The sequence below is a fragment of the Sapajus apella genome, unplaced genomic scaffold (assembly GCF_009761245.1).
Source record: "Sapajus apella isolate SASKATOON/1434 unplaced genomic scaffold, GSC_monkey_1.0 scaffold16, whole genome shotgun sequence".
NCBI lineage: Eukaryota > Metazoa > Chordata > Mammalia > Primates > Cebidae > Sapajus > Sapajus apella.
Genome location: NW_022436956.1, coordinates 22,101,955 through 22,125,616, shown reverse-complemented (window position 1 = coordinate 22,125,616; position 23,662 = coordinate 22,101,955). Strand labels below are relative to the sequence as shown.

The 23,662-nt window shown below is 35.0% G+C and overlaps 1 protein-coding gene, 1 long non-coding RNA gene and 1 pseudogene across 24 annotated transcripts in view; all 3 read left to right on the top strand.

Annotated features, from left to right (window-relative positions):
• Window positions 1–23,662, top strand: part of NCAM1 (neural cell adhesion molecule 1) — a 311,891-nt gene that overhangs the window by 13,654 nt on the left and 274,575 nt on the right. The gene's annotated exons all lie outside the window — the stretch shown is intronic.
• Window positions 803–4,434, top strand: LOC116556282. Its single transcript, XR_004270921.1, has 2 exons — window positions 803–1,201; window positions 1,474–4,434. It is a non-coding gene; the product is annotated as an uncharacterized LOC116556282 (long non-coding RNA).
• On the top strand, window positions 3,761–3,831 carry LOC116556443 (annotated as a pseudogene).

Sequence of the window (23,662 nt, the reverse complement as noted above, 5' to 3'; positions counted from 1 at the left end):
GCAACCTTGATTGTTTGGAACATGAAGAATGAAGGGAAAGAAGCCTCTGAAGAGCTAACATAGCATCCTTTTCTTTCTTGATGCAATATCTTTCATATTGCTGAGGCGCTTAAAACATTTCTCTTATTTCTGTTTCTTTTTGTCTGAATTCCTCTTTATAAACTTTGCTGTAGTGTCTCCTTTTGTGTTTCATGTTGTTTCATTTAATGCCTCAAATTCTAATGATCCCTGCCTGTTTGTTAGTAAAGAGTGAGACCCTGAAAGCTGTGGGGCTCAGTGTGGGGTGTCACACTGAACGACTGTGCAGAAACCCAGTGGGGACATCCATGTATATTCATTAGTACTTACATTTTCTTTTGGACTGGTTGATTTAAGAGAATCCAAAATTTTGCAGCAGGTGGGGTATAAGTCCGACTACTGTTTTTCTCTAAGCTGAATAGGAATAAATGGATTGGCGGTATTTTTTCTTTGGTAGTCAGGATTTCATTTTTTTTTTTTTTTTGAACTTTTTTGTGAGGGGGAGTTTCGCTCTTGTTACCCAGGCTGGAGTGCAATGGCGCGATCTCGGCTCACCGCAACCTCCGCCTCCCGGGTTCAGGCAATTCTCCTGCCTCAGCCTCCTGAATCGCTGGGATTACAAGCACACGCCACCATGCCCAGCTAATTTTTTGTATTTTTAGTAGAGACGGGGTTTCACCATGTTGACCAGGATGGTCTCGATCTCTTGACCTCGTGATCCACCCGCCTCGGCCTCCCACAGTGCTGGGATTACAGGCTTGAGCCACCGTGCCCGGCCCAGGATTTCATTTAATTCGCCTGTTTTCAGTGAGGTGCTTCAGCCCTCAACAAAGTCTGGTATACCTAAGGAAAAAGTGCGTCTGGTTCAACCTCTCTTGTTAATAAAAATCAAGTCTTCTTCTGGGGTGAGGGGAGTATGGGAGAAGGGATATATGGCTGCTACCCTCCTGTAGCTTACAGTTTGTGTGTGTGTGTGTGTGTGTGTGTGTGTGTGTGTGTGTGTGTGTGTGTTTGAAGTTAGTGGTATGAAAAGGTCCATTGGCTTTAATTTTGTAGCTGACTCAGACCCAGTGATGACCTATCTCTTTCAGGGTTTCTAATTGCTAAAATCCAAAGCAGACTTTTGAAATCTTTTATCTTGCACCTTTTAGAATAGAATTGTTAAGACTGAAAGAAGCTTGTAGTTTTTTTTTTTTCCCAATTTATTTATTTTATTGCATTTTAGGTTTTGGGGTACATGTGAAGAACATGCAAGATTGTTGCATAGGTACACACGTGGCAGTGTGATTTGCTGCCTTCCTCCCCATCACCTACATCTGGCATCTCTCCCCTTGCTATCTCTCCCCAACTCCCCACCCCCACCGTCCCTCCCCTATTACCCCCCAACTGACCCCAGTGTGTGGTGCTCCCCTCCCTGTGTCCATGTGTTCTCATTGTTCAACACCTGCCTATGAGCTTGTAGTTCTTAAAGGAAAAGGAAAATGCTCTAGGGGTGCATCAAAGGCAAAGACCCAAACAGGAATGTTCAGAAAACTTCACGGGTTTCACAATTTAAAGAGTTTTGAGGAAACTTTTCTGAACTGAAGCATTCTCAAGAGATTCCAAGGTGGCCTGAGATTCCACATTTCTTGGATAGAAAGATGTGGACTTGGCAGTGATTTTGCAAATCAGAACAAGAACAATTTCACAAATACATTGGCAAGTGGCTATGTCCCAGACTTGTTGTTGACTTAAGCCAGTATTTATGGAATAACTCTCATGTTCTGTGTAGTTGGTCAAGGAGTTGGAGGTAAAAGATGAATACCATTCAGTAGCTTTGTGAAAAATTCTAGACCATGTTCAAAAGTTTTTTGTTTATACTTGTAATATTTATTTCTGTGGAATGACACAAAAGTCTATCTTGACATGTCAGAAAATGATAACTAGGAGTTATTTATTCTTTTCTGAGTTTTTTTCCTTTTGTGAATGTAACTTAAGAGTGACTCATCACGTGTTTAAAATTTAAAATTTTCATCAAAGAACACCATCTGTCATAATGCAGTAAAAAAAGGAACATTATGTGATTTTCTTTGAAGATAAGGGATTGAAAGTGAGTCAGTTAACTGCCCTAGATTACCATTTGAGGTCATTTTGAACTAAATTGGCTTTGGAATCAGAATTTAAATTTCCAGTCAGACTCAGTTAAGATAACTGGTCATGAAGGCAGCTCATTCACCTGCCTTCCTTCTCATAAAAGGAATATTTTTATTATTTGTATTCCTTTATGGCCAAGTTAGGCATAGGCATTATTTTTGAGAACATATACATTTTACACAGTGATTGATTTAGGTGTTTAAGGGTGCTTTTGTATCTAAATAAGAAATCAGAAAAATCATTCACTATTTGGTTTTCTAGAGATATTCACAGTAGACCATTTTGAAGTTGCTGGGAGGTAAATCAATATATTACTGAGTTATATTTTTGCTGCCCTGTGCAATATTAAGAGAAGAAGCTTTCACAAACAAACCCCAGTTAAAATTATTTAGTTATAATAATAAATGTATAGTTGGACATGTTTTAAGAAAACGTAAATTATAAATATGTGCATTTATTTTAACAATTTACATATGCATTTATAAAACTAAACTTTCTGTTTGTGATAAGTGAGTATAAAATTATATACAAAATTATATGCTCTTTTAACTTACTCAACATGAGAGATTTAAAATGACGAGGTTCGCTGTGAATTTAATCTTCACTTTTTTTATTTACAGACTAGAACAAATCAATATTTTTTCAATTATAAAATTTTAGGAATGGAAAATTATTAAATGTACAAAGGGGGAGAGCTTTTAGAATTTAGAACTACAAAGAAGGAAAACAATTTAAACCTACAGATGAATTTGATGGGATTGGTTGTATGTCTGCAGCTGTCTGGAAAATTCAGGAAATAAGGTGCCTTGTACTAGCTGGACACTGGAACTTCACAGGGAAACGAAAATATCTTGAATGACTTGCTGATGTTCTTTAAATGATGCTAATATCTATTCTATAAAACCTGAAAGTATGTAGATGTCATTGTCTGTTTAGAATCACATGTCTTGGGATTTGGGACTGTTGGCAAGAAGGTCGATTTGATTTAGACCATGTATTGATCTACATATATTTTTGAAATATTTTGGCTGAAATGCAATTTGGTATGGTTAAGTCTTATCCATTTGTAACATTTTATCTTAAAACTATATCTATAGAAGTTTTTAAAAAATAATGTAAAAAATCAAAGTTGTATTTTGATGTTTAATGCATTGATTTAAAAAAATTATATACAGAGCAAAATGTTTGAGTTTTTGATGATATTTTGCTTAAAATATTAGGTGCAAATGTCAGGTAATTCTACAATTAGAATTGCATCATGATACTTTGTGCATGGAGACAGTACAAAACCAAAAATGATGAGACAAGTGAAATCTTTATTAAGGAAGGTCTAACAGCCCTATCAGATAGGTTTGCTTTTTCTTGGAAAATTTGCTAAAAAAAAAAATCATCCAGGAAATAATGTGATTAGAAATGCTCATTCAATGTGCATATGTGTTTAATCTACTCCACAAAGATACTGTTTTTTGTAGCATTGTTTTATTGAACACATTTTATTAAATTTTCTTATCAAAACAGGCTTATATTGAATTTAACAATACCTTGGCAAAGTTGCAATCTTTGTAAGTGTACAAGTAAGCTAGATGGATTACTATTAAAATACAATTTCTAGTGTTACAGCTCTTTTAGAGTTTGTCTAGCAGATTTTCTGTTTTTTTTTACCAAGAAGGAAATGTCAGTTCTTAGTCTTCATTTGGAATTTATAAAAAACGTTAAAAATCACCAAGTTTTCCAAAAGTTTATGCCAGACAATTCATTTGCTATTTAAAAATAAAGTGCAGTTTCTTAATAAAAAGTATAGCCTGAGTATTGTCCCATATAAATGAATTTCCTGGGTTTGGGAGAAAAAATTAATACATTGAAATCAATAGTTGACCATAGATTTAAATATGATACAAAAGGTTTAAAAATCTAAATTGTCATTGTTTACAAAATATTGGCAAATTAGAGCTCCAGCGCTTGGTGTTATTGTGTAATCTTCTGTTTAAAAATAAACAGTGGAAATAATTGTAAAAACCTCTGGGCTTAGAAAGGCTTGTTGGTGGTTCTTCACATCCTACTAAAAAAGCAGGCTGTCTTTGCATATTAATCACTCTGTGAAAGGAAGCTTGCCTTATTTGCATTGTGCATGCACTAAGAAGTCCAATAGTGCGCCTGAGAAAAAAAAATGGGGGGATTGTAATTGTTGTTCTCAAAAGGGTTTTTATTCCATTCAAGTGGAAAAGCTGAATACTGGAGAATTAGTGCAGTGTTTTGTGGAAGAAGAGTCCCTTTTGGCCACTGCATTGCTTGTGGTGCAATCCCAGTGTGTAAGGATCCTGAATGTTGGGGTGAAGAGGAAAGTGACTCATCTTCCTATGATGCAATAGTTTATGTTCTTGTACATCTCTATAACTTTGTAAGCATTTTCTCCTTGTTACGTATCCAAAAAGATTTAGAATGAAATTCTGGGAATATATGCCACATTGGAAATCTCAGGAGAATTAAACATGAACCAAAAAATCTGAATCTAAGTAGCTTGGGTTTTGGGAGTGGAATGAGATGGGGACATACAACACAAAATTAAGCAAATTGTATATAAATGTTATTGTTTTTGGAAAATGTGTGATTCAGTTAATGCCTGGAAGATATTTGTCCCCCAAATTGATTTTAAATGATGTTTTTGAAATTATCTTGGTAATAATGGCATGCCTTTTTCTTCACTGTATTTTAAGACTCGGTGGCTGAATGTAAATATGGAGAATAAACAGAAGAAATGTTCTTAATGTTAGTGAGGCTTTCTTTTAATAAGACTGTGTAAGATGAGCTACTTATAATGATTCTCCTCTATGGTAAAACGTTCTTCATGAAAGCTTTTCCTTATCTCCTAGTTCTAGCTAGCAGCAGCCACATTAGCCAGTACAGTTTCTAAAACCTCAAAATGTACAATTAATTATTTTGGAGGTCTGTTACTTTGGACTGTTTTAATATACTTTACATATTTTTAGCATCTTTGGAAAAATTCTGCACAGAATATGGCATTTACAATTTGAATTTCACAAAGGGGAAAATATGCCATTGTCTACGTACACGTATTTTGACAAAATGATTGTGTGTAATCATGGAGAAAAAGCTTATTGTTTTTAATGATTTTGTTAAATACTAGAAAGCAGTTAACTGAGTTAAAAGGTTTCATGCAGGTTTTCCTAAAACCACTTGGCTTAGTTATATTTAACTATCTGTGAAACTACTTGTTTTTATCCTCTTTAATGTTGTATGGATTTGGTTATTTAAGTTGAATACGGATCCTCTGATGATACCATTTCTATTTTATTTGAATTGCTTTCTGCAATATTCAACTACATGGAAATTGTGTTTAATTTGGGCTTATGTAGAGTGGTCCATAGGCTTTGAGTGGAGTGTGTGTTTCGGTTGCTGTTCTGAAGAACAGAAGTAGCCAAGAAGTAGTCTTGAAAAAGTAGAACCATAAAAAATTAGACCCGTAGAATTTTAAAAGAAAACTATAATTTTTACCATTCAAAAGTCCTTATATAGGTTTCATAATAAATTTTTTTTTCTAAAATAAGTATGTTACTGATATACTTCTCCAAACGTTTGTTATAAACAAGTCAAAAGACAAAATTACAACAAATTTAGTTATAAATCTAATTGTCTTTTTTTTGTGATTCATGAATTGAGGCAGCTTCTAGTCAACAAAATAGAACGAGAGCTCCCACTCAGCAATGGCAGAACAGTGGGTTTGGAAAGTGGGAACAAGGAAGCAACTATAGAAAAAAAACTGGTCAACATCAGTTTACTTCCGGTGACTTTTTTGCAAGTTAAAACAGAGGAGACTTCTTTATTGCACTGACTCAGGTTGACTGGAATCTCCTGTTTTTAGGGAAAACTGGTCTGTTTTGGGATCTATTGGCTTCTTTAAAGTTTCAGTTTGATTACATGACATTTAGCCTGAGTGACTCCATTTTGGTTTGGTCTGGCCTTTTGTGGCTAGGTGCAGAAGCTCAGTCTAAAACAATGGGCTCCTATAATTTTTGTTTAACAGATATAATTTTTAGGGTTTATACTTCATTTAAATTTGAACCTTTTTATAAAAATCTGAAATGCATTACACATTTTTAGGATTGTGTAGACTTCATAAGTATGCAAAACAAAAATAGCTAGTACCAAACTCCACATGATCATCTCCAAATTCAGAAAACACATTTGACAAAATGCGATAACCCTTCAGGATGAAAACGCTCATCAAACAAGGAATAGAAGGTACTTTCTTGTCATGATAAAGGGCATCTGTGAAAAATCCATAGCTAACATATACAAATGACCCATAAGCACAAATGGCCAAAAGTCGCTCAACGTCATTAGCCATCGGGGAAATGTAAATCAAGGTCACAGTAAGATACCACTTCACACCTGCTAGGATGGCTAGACTTAAAAAGACAGATAACAACAAATGTTAATAATGATGTGGAAAAACTGGAACCCTCAAACACTGCTGATGGGAATGAAAGTGCTGCAGGCTCTTTGGAAAACAAGTCTGTCAGTTCTTAAACAGAGTTACCATGTGAACCATCAGTTCTGCTCTTCCAAGAGAAGTGAAAACATATGTCTGTATAAAAACATGCATGCTAATGTTCATGGAACATTATTAGTAATAGTCAAAAAATGGAAAAAACCTAAATGTCCATCAATTGATGAATGGACCAAAAAATGTGGTATATTTATACAATAAAACATTATTGGGAAATAAATAACACTGACACATACCACAACATGGCCGAGCCTTGATTCAGCATTTTAATAATGTGAGATCCTTAATTGTGTTAGCTGTTTGTTAGTAACCACGAAGATTTATTTATTTTTCAATGGTTTTGGGGGCACAGGTGGCTTTTGGTTACAAGGATAAGTTCTTTAGTGGTGATTTCTGATATTTTGGTGTACCTGTCACAGGAGGAGTGTACACTGTACCCATTGTGTAATCTTTTATCCCTATGAAGTTTTATTTTAATTCTAGCACTTGTTAATATTTATCCTTAATTCTGACTAACTTTTATATTGTGGGTACTACGTCTTCATGAGAATAGCTAAAATAATTTTATTTGGATATTCCTGAAAGAACTATTGAATGTGAGCATGCTAAGATTACCCCTGGCAAAAAGGAAAATGCCTAGCACCTGGAAACATCTGTTTCTGTTTGCCTTCTAGGAGAGAGGAAGCATTTATGTCTTCCATTTATGTGTTCTGACTGGGGAAAATTTTCACTTCTGTTTTGCAGAGCTGTTACTCAGGATAAGATAATATAGAGGAGAATCACCCCTTTCACATCTCTAATAACTTTACCATATTATTACAGTACTATCTAATGTTATATGCATTGATTGTCAATCTGTTCCACTCACCTCCACCATTTTGATAGCTTAAGGCTTATCATTCATTCTCTGTGCATAGAGAAAAATGAAATGATGTTTTCCAGTATTTTGTAATCTTTCCTTCATGAATTGCAGAAGAAAAGTGTTTGCTTTTTGTCCCATTAATCATAAAGTGGGACACAATACATATGGTTGTATTTTAAAGCAAGGCTAAGATGGATTTAAGATGTATTTCTTGTTGTGTGAAACGTCCTCCTCAGTGGTCTTAAATAAAATATTTATTAGATAATTCTCCGGTGATTAATATGAAAATGGTTACATAATTCTTAGATGGCATGTACTGTGTTGGGCTAACACCACATTGCTTTTCTAGAACACTGGTAAAAAATATCTTATGGGACTGCTCTTTCACTAAAAGCAGAAATCTGTATTAGTGGTTTTGAGCTAACTGGAACTGCTGTAGATTGCTTGCGAATTTTCCACTAGGATGCTTTGATGTTTGATGCAACTATTCCCACAATCACTTAGAGGAGCCATGAGTTAACAAGGAGTTAACCCATAGGAAATTAAGAAATTCGAAGGATCTTTGAAAGTTCATCTTATTTAATTTTTTTTTTTTTTTGAGGCGGAGTCTTGCTCTGTCGCCCAAGGCTGGAGTGCAGTGACACGATCTTGGCTCATTACAATCTCTGCCTTTTGGGTTCAAGCAACTCTCTTGTCTCAGCCTCTGGAGTAGCTGGGACTACGCGCCTGTCACCATGCCTGGCTAATTTTTTTATTTTTAATAGAGACAGGGTTTTTACTGTATTCGTCAGACTGGTCTTGAACTCCTGATGTCAGGTGATCCACTGTCTCGTTCTCCCAGAGTGCTGGGATTACAGACATGAGCCACCGTGCCCGGCCTATTTAACTTCTTTAAAGCAAAATTTGCAGACATCTCAGATAAGAATCTGTCTTTAAAAACAGGACATCTTAGATATACAGATGGAGGTTAAAGATCAAAGTTTTTTTGCATTTGAATAAAGTTCGTTGTTGACTTTCATTAGGCGGCTCTCATTTTTTTAGAGTTCAATATTTATTCAAATAAACAAGTTTTGAGGTGCCTGTTCAGACAGACATCTTATTTTATGATAAAGGTGGCACCAAGACTGTAATGTGATTTCCCCCTGCCCCTGCCTGCCACCCAAGAAGTTTGTAACTTAGGGAGGCAATTGGGATGCATTTCCGTATAAGATGTTATATGTGGTGGTTTTGTCTGGATTAACCAAAATGCAAATCTTCATATCCTCTACGGTGCCTAGCAAAGGGTCTTACACATAGGTGCAAATTGTCAAAGTTGGCTCAGTTTCACTCTGAGCTCCCTGTAAGTAGTTATGCCTTTGACTCAGAGCTCAGATTTAAAAGAAGAATAGATATAACTGAATTCAATTGTAAAAAGAGTGCTAACTGGGAATGTATGCAAAGGTTTGGTGGCAGTGAGTAAACAAGAACTGGGGATGGTCTTGCTCATCAGATGGGGTAGTTGGGAGGTCATTGGAAACAGTAGATTGTCATCCCGTCAATGACTTGATGGGAGCATGTTTTGGAAAGTTGGATTTGTTGCTCTTCTTTTGGAATCGGGGGAGATTACAATCTAGAAAACCAGTAATGGGGAGAGAGGTAGTAGGAGGAATTACTGTAGCTGCTGTGTGAGGTGACGGGAGGTGGAATTGGAGTTCTGATTGTGAGATGTAAAGGAAGGCATTATGCAAGAAATACTACAAAGGTAAGATTGATGAACTTAGTGACTGATTTGGATTTGGAAGAGGAGAGAATGGTGGTGATTTAGATTTCAGGTGAGACGCATGGTAAGAGTAAATGTCATTAGCAACAGAATTGGGGAAGTGGAAATGAGGACTTTTCATTTTTTTAGAAAGGTAATATTTTGGCTTGGCAAAGTGACCCTGAGATTAAAGTGGACTATCTAGGAAGGAAAGCCAGGTGTACTTCTGGAAATTGAAGTCTACAGTTTTTAGGAGAGATAATGTTACAGACATAAAACCGTAATCATTTAAGTAGTAAATGGCTCTCGAAGGATAAGTTCTTTTAGAGAGAGAAGCAAAGAGGACCAGGGACAGAAACTAGCCAAGCACTTACATTTTGAAGAGGGACAGTTTTTATATGTAATAGTTATTAAAAAGGTACACCAAGTCATTTAAGCAAGTTACTGTTTTGTATATTTTCAAAAGAATTAAAACCACAGAGCTGCCTCTTTTATGTCGTGGTGCTGCTTTGAATTCTTATTCTCTTTTTAATTCACTCTGGCTCTGTTTTAATGAAGAAGTTTGTTTGCAGTCCATACCAATTTCTTGTTGGTTTTTTTTTCTTTAATCTTTTAGTGCTTTTGGTAACAATGTAGTTGATAGATGAAAGATTGTGTAGCTCTCATTGATTTTAAATCTTTAGGCATTAGTGAAGGTATATTCCAGGATACCAGGAGAATTTGTAAATAAATCCATGGACACCTACAGAAAATGATTTTGAGAAATCATGAAAAGAACAAAAATCCTGTTTTTGTTTCAAATGGAAAGAGGGTGAATTCTTCCCTGAGGAAGATGGGGGAACTTAATGCCCATCCTAGACAAGTTTTAAGAATCAACAATTAAGCAGATGACATGGGATCCCAGAGAAGAAAGCCAGGATCTATGTGGGCTCACTAAGGCAGGTTGTATCAGAACTCACTTCTGTCTTTGTCAGGATTTCCAGACTGAAAATGGAATTTGTATTGGTTTTTCATGATAGCCAAATGGAGAAATACAAGTGTGGTGCCAGTAATTGGTCAAATGACCATCCTCCTCATCAACTTGGAATGTGTTGGCTGCAGGATTTCCTTATTTATTTACTTATTTAATATTTAAGGTGTAAACTCTAATGTTTTGATATACATGTACATAACAAGTGATTACTACAGTCAAGCAAATTAACATATTCATTGTCTCACATAGTCACCTTTATGTATGTATGCATTTATATATTTATAGTGAATAGAGTTTGTAAAATCTGTCTTAGGGAATTTCCGTTATATAATACAATATTTTTACCTGGTCATCATGCGGTGCTTTAGGTCTGTAGACTTATTCATCTTCTGCAGTTTCAACTTTGTACCCTTTGACCTACATCTTCCCATTAGCTCCTCTCCTGACCCCTGCACTGATAATCACCATTCTACTCTGTTTCTATGTATTTAGTTTTGTTTGTTTTAGAATCCACATATAAATGAGACTATGCCATATTTTCCTCCTGTGTCTGGCTTATTTCAGTTAGTATAATGTCCTCTTGGTTTATCTATATTGCTTTCATGGCAGGATGTCCCTCTTTTTAAAGGCTGAATAATATTCCATTGCACGCGTGCGCGCACACACACACACACACACACCACAGTTTTAAAATTCTTCAACTGTCAATAGTTACTTAAGTTTTTTCTATAACTTGGCTATTGTGAATAATGCTTCAGTAAGCATAGGAGTGCAGATATTTTCATGAGGTGGTGATCATTTCCTTTGAGTATATATCCACAAGAGGGATTGCTGGGTCATATAGTAGTTCTATTTTTAATTTCTCTAGGAACCTCCATACTGCTTTCTACTGTGGCTACAGAGTCTTACATGCCCACCAACAATGTACAATGGCTACCATTTCTCTGCATGGTTACCAACACTTGTTATCTCTTGTCTTTTTGACAAAAGCCATCCTAACAGGTGTGAGATGCTTTCTTATTGTGGTTTTGATTTGTATTTTTCTAATGATTAGTGTTGTTGAGCACCTTTTTGTATATAGTAGCTGTTGGTCATTTTTATGTCTTTTTAGGAAAAAATGTCTGTTCAGGTCCTTTGCCCATTTTTAAATTGGTTTATTCATTTTTTTTTTGGCTGTTCAGTTTATGTGTCCCTTATATATTTTGAATATGAATGCCTTATCTGATAAATGGTTTGAAAATATTTTCTCCCAACCCATAGACTTCCTTTTCTATTTTTGATTGTTTCCTTTGCTGTGCAGAAGCTTTTTAATTTGATGTACTCCCACTCATTTATTTTTGCTTTTGTTACCTGTGCTTTTGGTATGCTGTTTTTTAAAAAAATCATTGCCAAGACCAGTGTCAAGGAGCTTTCCCCCTATATTCTCTTCTAAGAGTTTTATAGCTTCAGGTTTTTAATTCATTTTGAGTTGATTTTTGTGTATGGTGTAAGATAAGTATCCAATTTCATTCTTTTCTATGTGGATATTTACTAAAGAGATTGTCTTTTCCCCATTATGTCTTCTTGGTGCCCTTGTTGAAAATTAGGGCATATGATGCCACATAATGCATATAATGCCACATATCCTTAGGTTTATTTCTGGGTTTTCTGTACTATTCCATTGGTCTATGTATTTTGTCATCTTTTTTTTAAAAATTTTGCCAGTACCGTACTGTTTTGATTATTATCACTTTGTAGAAAATTTTGAAATCAGATAGGGTGATGCCTTCAACTTTGTTGTTATTGCTTAGGATTACTTTGGCTATTCAGAGTCTTTTTTCCTCCATATGAATTTTAAGATTTTTATCCTATTCTGTGGAAAATGTTATTGTAGTTTTGATAGTGATTGCATTGAATCTGTAGCTCACTTTTGGTAGTATGGACATTTTAACAATATTAATTATTCCAGTCCATGAACATGGGATGCCTTTCCATTTATTTGTGTTTTCTTCAATTTCTTTCATCAATATTGTATAGTTTTCTTTTTACAGATTTTCTACCTTTTTAGTTAAGTTTATTCCTAAGTATTTTATATTTTTAGTGCAATTCTAAATGAGATTGTTTTTAGATTTCTTTTTCAGATAGTCTGTTGTTAGTGTATAGAAATATTACTGATTTTTGTATGTTGATGTTGTATACTGCAGTTTCACTGACTATGCTTATTAGTTCTAACAGCCTTTTGGTGGAATCATTAAGGGCTTTATTTTAATATAAAAGATTATGTTATCTGCAAATTGTAACAATTTACCTTCTCCCTTTCAGATTTGGATGTCTTTATTTCATTTTTTCTTGTTTAATTTCTCTGGTTAGGACTTTCAGTGCTATTTTAAACAGAAGTGGTAAGAATAGTTATCTATATCTTGTTCCTGATCTTAGAGGAAAAGCGTTCAGCTTTTCATGGTTAAGTGTGGTGTTAGCTGTGGGCTAACATATACGGCCTTTATTGGGTTAAGATACATTCTTCTATCCCTAATTTGTTGAGAGTTTTTATTCACAAAAGAATGTTGAATTTTGTCAAATGCTTTTTTTGCACTTATTGAGATGAACATATGGCTTTTATCTTTCAGTCTTTTAATGTAGTATATTGCATTTATTGATTTGCATCTGTTGAACCATGCTTTTTTTTCCCAGAAATACATCCCCTTGATTATGGTGAGTTATCCTTTTAATGTGCTGTTGAGTTAGGTTTGCTAGTATTTTGCTGAAGATTTTTGTATCTATATTCATTAGGAATATTGACCTGTAATTTTCTTTTCTTGTAGTGTCCTTGTCTGGTTTTGATATCAGGGTAATGCTGACTTAGTAAAATGAGTTTGGAAGTATTCCCTCCTCTTTAATTTTTTGGGAGAGTTTGAGAAGGATTTGTTTTAATGCTTATTTTTAAATGTTTGGTAGAATTCCCCACTGAAGCCATTAGGTACTGGGCTTTTCTTTGATGGGAGATCTTTACTTACTGATTTAATATGTTTACTTGTTACTTGTCTGTTTACATTTTCTATTTCTTCATAATTTATTATTAATAGGTTATATGTTTCTAGGAATTTACTTCTAGGTCATCCAATTTGTTGGCATATAATCTTCATCATTGTATCTTAGGATCCTTTTTACTTTCATGGTATCAGGTATAATGTCTCCTCTTTTATTTCTGACTTTATTTATTTCATTCTCTCCTTTTAAAATTAGCCTAGCAAAACTTTTGTCAATTTTTATCTTTCAAAAAAACTAACTTAGTTTATTGGTTTTTAATGTTGTTCTAGTTTACATTTTATTTTATTTATTTCTGCTCTCATCTTTGTTATAGCTTTTTTTTGGACTCACTTTGTACTTAATTTTTTCTTAATCTTTTAGTTCCTTGAGGCATAATATTAGGTTTTTTACTTGAAACCATTCTTCTTTTCCAATGTAGGCATTTATTGTTCTAAATTTTCCATTTAGAACTGTTTTTGCTGCATCCTATAAGTTTTGGTAAGTTGTGTTTTCCTTTTTGTTTGTCTCAAGATATTTTTCAATTTCCCTTTTGATTCTCATTTGACCCACTGGTTGTTCAAAAGCATGTTGGTTAATTTTCATATTTTTGTGAATTTTTCAAAATTCCTCCTATTTTTGATTTCTGGTTTTATGTCGTCATGGTTAGAAAAGATACATGATGTGATTTCAGTCTCCATAAATTTATTAAAACTTGCTTCATGGACTAACATATGACCTGTCCTGGACAATGTTCCATGTGTGCTTGAGAACATTTTATATTCTCTTGCTATTGAATGGAATGTTCTATATATGTGTGTGAGATCCATTTGGTCTGATGTGTAGTTCAACTCCACTTTTTCCTTAATGATTTTCTCTCTTAGCAATCTAGCCATTGTTGAATGTGGGATATTGAAGTCTCTTATCATTATTGTATTGCTTTCTATATTTCCCTTGAGATCTGTTAACATTTGCTTTATATATTTAGGTGTTCTGATGGTGGGTGCATGTATATTTAGATTTGTTATACTCTCTGAATGAATTGACTCTTATCATTATGTAATGACCTTTTTTTGTCTCTTTTTACAGTTTTTGACTTAAAACCTATTTTGTCTGATGTTAATGTAGCTACCTCTCTTTTTTTTTTTGGTTTTCATTTGCATGAGACTTTTGTCTACCCCTTCACTTTTACTCTGTGTATCCTTAAAGCTTCTGAAGTGAGTCTCTTGTAGGTAGCATATAGGTGAGTCTTCTATTTTAAATTTATTCAACCACTTTATATCTTTTGATTGGAAAATCTAATGTATTTGCATTCAAGGTAATTATTAATAGGTAAGGAATTACTACTGCCATTTTATTTGTTTTGTGAAGGCTTTGTTCCTTTTTACTTATCTTACTCTCTTCCTTCATGATTTGATATTTTTTCTAGTGGCATATGTCTTGATTTTTTTATCTTAATCTTTTGCATATTTACTATAGGTTTTTGCTTTGTAGTTACCATGAGACTTACATAGAACATGTTATAATTATTATAGTTAATTTAAGCTGTTAAAACAAACTTAACTTTGATTGCACACTAAACCTCTACACTTTTATGCCCTACCTCTGCTCTCTTTCTTCTTCAATTTATTTCACCATTTGTAAATGAATTAGGTAAACTCAATAATCTGTAAGATACCTGCCAGCTCCAGTGTTTTGGGTTTTTTTGTTTGTTTGTTTGTTTACTTTTCAGGCCATGTACTAGTGAAAATTTAACAGCAAAAAATCATTTAGTGAATGTAACCAGTTCATAGCCATTAACATCTACTTCTTGTGAAAGTCTGATGAACTATAATAGTCTATGTTTTTGTGTTACTATTTACATCTCTTTATGCTTTGTATCCTTTAACAAATTATTATAGCTATGGCTATTTTTGATAGTTTTGCCATTTAATCTTTATATTATAGATATCAGTGATTTACACACCACCATTATAATATTAGAATATTCTGATTTTGGCTATTTACCATTACCATTGAGTTTTTACTTTTATATATATTTATTTTGTTAATTTTCTTTTTGTGTTTCAACTTAACACCTTTTAGCATTTTTTGTAGGGCAAGTCTAGTGGTTTTGAGCTGTGTCAGTTTTTATTTGTCTGGGAACATCTTTATTTGTCATTCATTTCTGTAATACAGCTTTGCTGAGGATAGAATTCTTGGTTGACAGTTTAGTTTTGCTTTAAATCCAGCACTTTGAGTATATTAACTCATTCCCTTTTGGTTTTGTTTCTGGTTGGTTTTTGTTTCTGTTGAGAAGTCCACTGATACCTTTATGGCAGTTTTCTTGTATGGGATGGGTTCTTACCTTTTGCTGCTTTCAAGATTTTCTTTGTCTTTGACTTTCAACAGTTTTTTTTTTTTTTTTTTTTTTTGATTCTTTCTCTGTTGCATAGGCTGAAGTGCAGTGGCACAATCTCAGCTCACTGCAACCTCCACCTCTTGGGTTCAAGTGATTCTCATGCCTCAGCCACCTGAGTAGCTGGGATTACAGGTGTGCACCACCACACCTGGCTAATTTTTATATTTTTATTAGAGATGGGATTTCCCCATGTTAGCCAGGCTGGTCTCAAACTTCTGGCCTCAAGTGATTGCCCACTTTGGCTTCCCAAAGTATTGGGATTACAGGTGTGAACCACCACACCTGGCTGACGTTTGACAATTTGATTATAATGTGACTCTTCTTCTTTGTGTAGTTCTTCTTTGGATTGATCTTGTTTGGGATCCTTTGACCTTCATTAATCTAGATGTCTGTATCTCTTATGAGATTTGTGGAGTTTTCAGATGATGTTTCTTTAAATAAGTTTTCTGGTCCCTCTTGCCCTGTTTGCCTTCTGGAATTCCCATAACTTGTATATTTGTTTATGAGATTTGTGGAGTTTACAAATGATATTTCTTTAAATAGACTTTCTGGTCACTTCCCTCTGTTTGCCTTCTGGAATTTTCATAACTTGTATTTTTGTATGCTTGATGGTGTCCCTTAGGACTCTTATGCTTTCTCCACTCTTTTTCACTGCTTTTTGTTCTTTTCCTCTGATTGGCTAATTTCAGATGACCTATCTATATTCTAGTGTGCAAATTCTTTCTTCTGCATTATTGTGTCTGTTGTTGAAGCACTCCTGAATTTTTCAGGTTTGTTGTCATATTCTTCAACTCCAGGATATCTGCTTGGTTCTTTTTTATTTTATGGTTTCTACTTATTTATTACAGTTCTTATTTTGTTCATGCATTGTCTTTCTAATCTCATTTAGTTGTTTAATTGTATTATTTTGGATCTCATTGAGCTTCATTAATATGATTATTTTGAATTTTCTTTCAAGCAGTTATGAGATCTCCATTTCTTTGGAGTTGATTGTTGGAGCATTCTTAGTTTCCTTTGATGGTGTCATAATTGCCTGATTCTTTGTTATCCCTGTAGTCTTGTGTTTGTGTCTGCATTTGAAGGAGGAAGCATATCTTCCAGTATTTTTTTGGTAAAGTTTTTAAAATTATATGTTATATATTAGACAAAATTATTTTAAGCCAGTAAATTTTTATTCAAGGAATTTCACATGTGATTTCTTCTACTGTTCATCAAGGTTACCTTAATTCCTCTAAAGCTGGAGTCAAAATTCACCTTCAAGGTAACCCTTTTAAAAAGAACTGAGGCTTAATCCACAATTGTCCTGTCAGCCCTGTCACAATTATTTTATTTTGCCTTCTTTTCTTCTAATTTTAATGGGGTTGGAGCTGGGTCATGTGGCTGCTGCTTATTCTGCAGTGGGGCCTCTGGGTGGCCAGCTTGTTACCAGGTGGTTTAGTGGGCATGGATCCTGCTGTTTGGTCTCTGGGTAGACTGGACTTGTCTCCAGGACTTTGATCCACAAGGCTAGTTCTGGGATTAAGGTCTGCTTTAGAGTATGTAGACAGTATGTTTGGTTACTAGGTTCATAGACAGTTGTGTTTTTCTCTGTGTTCCTGGGATATCTTCCCACTGGGCCACTGGTTGGGTCCCTGGGCAAGCATTACTTTCCTGGTCTATGGTTGAAGAAGGCTGAAACGAGTTACAGGGTTGCTTTAGGGCCCACAGCTGGGACTAGGGTCAGTAGTGCTACTCAAAAGACTCGGGAAAGCATGTCTCCATTTTGTCTCAGTGCTGCTGGCATGACTTATCTCTGCCCACCATTGAGAGGGACTGTAGCCATTGTCAGAGCTATTTCAAGGTTTTTTGTCAGACTGAGGTTAGCAACCCTGCTCCAGGGACTTAGACAGATATACACCTCTCTGGGACCCTAGTAGATCAGCTGGACTGATTTCTGACCACCACTGAGAGGTACTGAAGCCGAGTCTCATGGCCATTTCTGATCCACATGTAGGACTGAGGTCAGTAGGTTTATCATCCATGGCACAAGTGGGTGTGATTTCTTCTGGGTCCCAGAGTGAATGGTTCTGATAGAAGACAACGATCAAACAAAGCTGTAGCTGAGTCCACAGGAGTATGGAAGCCATTTTTGGGTCTGGAGCTAGGGCTATGGTAAGAGAGTCTGTTACCTGGGTACAGTGCCATCCTCTCAAAAGATTTTCCTAGGCCTTGTGCTCCACTGGAGTTTCATAATCTCTTACTTGATTCCTCAAGCTTCCATAAAGGCACTTTTGCCTGTAGAGGGCTCTGAAATTATTGTTGCTTTGGGGAGATATGTGCAGGGACCTCCTGTTCCACCATCTTGCTGGTGTTCGCTTGTGTTTTCTTATTAAACCTTTACATTAGTATTTTAAGTAGAATACCATTATAGGTGGCATGGATTGGAACTGAGATTAATATGATGGGTAATAATATCAGGATTCAGTATCTCAGTAAGTTGGATTAATGAGTTAAACATGATGAATTTTAATAGGAATAAAATCAAAATTCACACTTGGGTCCTCAGTCTGTTACTCCAGGACACATCAAATGATCAAGTGAATAAACAAACTAGAACTTAGTGGCAGAACTTTGAAAAGGCCCCAGTAACCTCACTCAAGTCCAACAATGTGATATGGTTGATAGACTATTATAATTCATCAGACTTTCACAAGAAGTAGATGTTAATGGCTATGAACTGGTTACATTCACTAAGTGATTTTTTGCTGTTAAATTTTCACTAGTACATGGCCTGAAAAGTAAACAAACAAACAAACAAAAAAACCCAAAACACTGGAGCTGGCAGGTATCTTACAGATTATTGAGTTTACCTAATTCATTTACAAATGGTGAAATAAATTGAAGAAGAAAGAGAGCAGAGCTTACCAGACCAGGTTCACACAAATAGTTACTCATTGTTCTCGAATAGCCTCTGGGACTCCTGAATTTCTAATTTTACTCTCAACATTAGTTGAATTTGTGTTTTTTATTTATAGAAGGAAATGTTTTTGGTAATAGTTTTAGATATATTTTGTACTATCATCATTTACTAATTGTGCATAATAAAACATTTTATGATTGGCAATATAGCCTGTAAAAGTTGATACAGTAATTTGTTTCCATTTATTTTAATGACAAGTAATGTAACAGTTTACATATGTTTTCTGCCTCTTTTATAAAAGTTTTAGAGGAGAAACATTCATTTTTATTAACTTTATTAAGTCTTTAAGGCATTAAATATATTTTTATATTTAATGTTATATTTAGTTATATTTAGTGTTGAAGCATCTTTTATTGGAAATTGTGTTGTAATTATGAATATCTCTTGGGAGGAATGGGAAAGAGGAAGCCATGGAGAAAATGGGAGAGAGGAGACTGTAGAGGATGATTCATTATTTGTGTTATTGTGAGACAACTGCTTCCTCCCAAGGCACCCTTTCTTAAAAGAAGTCTTTTACTCAATACGAGATTTTTCTTTATTTTTATGTGTTTATTTTTTCAATGAAAATTCATTATCATAAATCGTCAAAAATGCAAGTGAGTTTATAATGAAAAATGCTAGTTCACTGATTACTATTTCCCATCCGAAGAAGAAAAGCCACTTTTACATCTTGTAGTTGTTTCTTTGGGTGGTTGCTTGCATATTGCTAAATAATATATTTTTCTGTTTCAAATTTAATATATCTCATTGTTTTAAAAAGTGACTTATTTACATGGTTCAAAAATGAAAAGCATAAAAATATATATCGTGAAACATCTCCTCCAAACACAGAAAAATCACTGAACTCTTATTTATCTTTTCTAGAAAATGTTTCATATTAATATATAAGCAAATATAAAACTATTTTCACTCCATTTTATGTAAATTTATACATGATTTATCAATTTTAGTCATTATTTGTTGACTTCATGCCATGATAAAAGTAGTATATGTCACCCTACCTCACTAAACTTCCATTTCCCAAAACAGGTCTGTCAATATTTATAATTCCTCTGTTGGTTAAATTCTTAACTTTAAGCAGTCAACTGATGCTTTGCTTTTAGTGTTGTATTAGGCTATTCTTGCATTGCTATAAATACCTGACACTGAGTAATGCATGAGGAAAAGAGATTTAATTGGCTCACGGTTCTGCAGGCTTTCCAGGAAGCATGGTGCTGGCATCTGCTTGGCTTCTAGAGAGGCCTCGGGAAGCTTACAATCATGGCAGAAGGCAAAAAGGGAGCAGGCATGTCACATGGGGAAAGTAGGAGTAAGTGGCAGAAAGTTGGGGGTGGGGAGGTGTCATACACTTAAATGACCAGATCTTGTGAGAACTCACTATCATGAAGATGTCACCAAGCCATGAGGGATCTGCCCTCATGATCCAAGCACCTCCCACCAGACCCCACCTCCAGCATTGGGGAATACAATTAAACATAAGATTTGGGCAGGGACAAATATCCAAACTATATCAGTTGTCAACTATAGATGATGTCTCTTGATTCCTCATTTTGTGAGATGAAGATTAATAGCATCCCTGTACTCCCTTCAGCTTTCCTTTTTATCATTCTTCTTCCAATTGTTAACATTTGTTTAAAAAATTTTTATATTATCAATGTCAATAACATCTACATTTTGTTCTTTATCCATAATTAAGCCATCAGTTATTTCTTTATAGCTTAAATTTTAAAGGTTGAAAACTAGTTTTTATATTATGATGAGCAAGTAAATATTGTTCACTGAGGAGCCAAGTGGTATATCATTATTTTATTTCCTTTCCTATGAAGAACAATTAAAGTTTCTGCTAGTCTTTTTCCCCCTTTAATTGTCTGCCTGTGTGACCTTCTTAAGTTTTTCCAGTGTCTGCACTCTCTGATACCCAAGGAGAATATCCAATCTGTGAAATCCATTTTTGAAGAGGAATTCATGATTCTTCTGCCTGTCTGCTACTCTCTTCTAAGTTGATTGACCTTCAGTAATCTGTACAGTGTCACCCTGGCATAACCTTTCATTGATCTTCTTGCCTGAATCCAGTTTTGATAATGTAATGCCTTTTTCTTCCTGCTTTGCCATCTAGCTTTGAGCAAAAATTCAAGTTATTTCCAAAGGAAGAGCGAATGAAAGGTAAACTTTAGGCATTATTAGTCGATACATTTCTAATAATGTATATTCTTCCCATAGATATCTGATAATATCTTTATTCTGTCCTGCTCATTACAGGGTTGACAGGGTGTGACTTCTAGACTGAGAAGAATTTCCACGTTGTAAATGAAAGACATTTCTATGATCTTTTAGCCTACATGACTCTGATGCGAAGTCTGATGCCAGTCTGATTTTTTATTTTTTGTAGGTGACTTTACTTTCTTTCTGGAAGCTTACAGGATCTTCTCATTATCCTTGGTGTTGTAAACATTTTAATGCGATCTAAGTGTGGACCTTTGAAAATTCATTTTCTTGTTTATGTGGTGGCTCTTTTCAATGAGAAGACTTATGCCCTTCATTTGGATACATCTTCTTGTATTAGTCTGAGATCCAGAAACCTGGTAATTTAGCCTTCAGTGGTGGGACAATGGGGAAGAGGTGGCACCAGTCTGGTCTGTAACTTTTTCTCAGTCCTCACTAATTAGTACCCATTGTGGTCAGCCCCTACATCATCCTTAGAGTGCCCAACAGCTCTGCACCTGGAGTCTATCTTGGTTTCTGCAGGGCAGGTCAGCTCCTTCCTGAGCTGTAGGTCCCTCAAAGATGTATTTTCTACAGATTTTCTTTACCTCGCTTCTTTAGGCACCATTTTATACCTGCTTTTTAAAGAAATATTTTAATCCCTGTTTGTTGATGGCTCTCCTTCCATTCTCTGCTCATGTACTGGTATGCCATCTTTATACTTTTAGTATGAAGGTATTGGAGAATTGATAAAAAAAAAAAGAAATAAACTCCTGTGTTCTGTCATCCCAAAGTTTGAGGGCCTCAGTTGATCACAAGCTCAATAGGGCTGTCCTGTAGCCTTGTCTCAGTAACTGGAGTTAGGGACCTTGTCTTATTTATCTTTTTACATATCCTGGAGCTTGGCACATAGTCAACACTGAATAAATGCTTTCATACCTACTACTGAATCACAGTAGTTATGAAAATTGAATTGCTATATTTAGGAATGAATACTAAACCACACCTCCCATCACTGGAATACATAAGCATTAAAAAGACATATAAAAAATAATGAGATTTATGGTTGATTTGATACCCATCCACATTACTTTGTATTAACAGAATTGCCAGCTTTAGTAATTTCCTTTTTCATATCATAGCTGTCTGAGAAGTAGTTCTTCTAAATGTGTTTCTTTTAATTACCTAGTTATTTTTTGCAATTAGAAAGCTGCTAGGACTTGACACTCCATTTTAATGTAAGCTAAGCTGAATTTTAACTAACATAAGAATCTTGTGGTGTCATAAACTAATGTTTACAACAGTATTTTATATACTGTAAAGTGCTATGCACATTTGAGTTTTTGTTGATATTATGCAGGTACTGCCAGAACTGTTTTGTAAGCTGTACTATTTTGAGCAGGGATTAAGGCACTAATTAGCATGCTATTGTTATCTATTTTTGTACTTTAAATGGAGGGGTGATTTTGTAATGTGTAGTTGTGAACCGTAGCTAGCAATAGCAGAGATAGAGAAGCTCTGCATAGTTTTTGATTATTTTCAGATATATTTGGCTAGTGTAGACACAGCTTTAGGGAAATATAGAGGACTAAGCCTGCTGTGAAGATCTTTAGCTGTATCTCATATATAAATGTAATATAGCCCCAGTGGTAAAAATCTACTGACCCATGTCTGGTTCTGTTTGGCTAGTTCTATTGAAGTAATCAATCAACTCTGCCTGACTGGGTGGGAGTGTGGTGGAGCCTGACCACTGACGGGGCTGAGACATTGAGTTATCACTGAGCATAAGAATCATGCTCTTTGTGCAAGTCAAAACTCCTGGTAGCATTTGTATCTGAGGACCTGTCCTCTTCCCTTTTGTCCACTATTTTTATTTTTTTAAAGCCATTAAACACTGAATCAATTTAGCAGCAAAAAGGGAATATAGTTCATTTAAATCTCTGTTTAAAACTTTACATTTGCTTCCAATTTTTACCTGTGTGTTTGTAGACTTTGCGTAGTTGTAAACAGTGTTTAATATGATGTTCAACTTTTCCTAATTAGCATTATTTTATATAGGATTTATAAAACTATGTGCCTACATAGGTATTGTCTTCTGTTTTGTGGTAAGGACATTCAACATGAGCTCTACCCTCAAAAACTTTTTCCAGTATACAGTCACAGTATTATTAAGTATAGGTATGACTTTGTACAGCAGATCTCTGGATCTTAATCATCTTGCAAAACAAACTTCACGTGTACTGTCTTTTAACAATGGTAAGGCATTCACTGATATGCCAAAATGTACTTAACCTTTCACTGTTATAAATTGGTTTGTTTCTAATTGTTTATTATAATAAACATCATGATATAGGCATCTTCATACAAACGATTATTTTCTTTGGGATTGTTTTCTTGGAATTAAACCCAAAGTGACAAAGGTCTAATGTTGTATACCTGTTGTTCATGCAGTCATTTTGGCCTCCAGAACGACAGGGTAGTGAAGTTATTTTATTCTGCATTTCTTCATTAAGGAGGCTAGGCATTTTCTCCTGTGATGATTTATCATTTGTCTTTACTTATGGAATGGGAGAGCCCATAGTTTGGTACTTTTAGCTGAATCTGGTAATTGCATGGAAAAAGTTGGAATTGGGGAGATCAATGTCATTTAAGGAACCCTATCCCTTTTCTGGCCTTTTCATCATACAGTGATTTTCCAGGGAGGAGTTTTCTCCAACTAAAATGCAGCCATTACTGGTAAGGGTAACAGAAGTCAAGTTTTTAGTGGCAAGCCCCGTGGTAAGGATTACTTTATCAGTTCAATTTCCATTGCTGACACCTGGCTAAGAGTAGTGGCTCCCAAGAA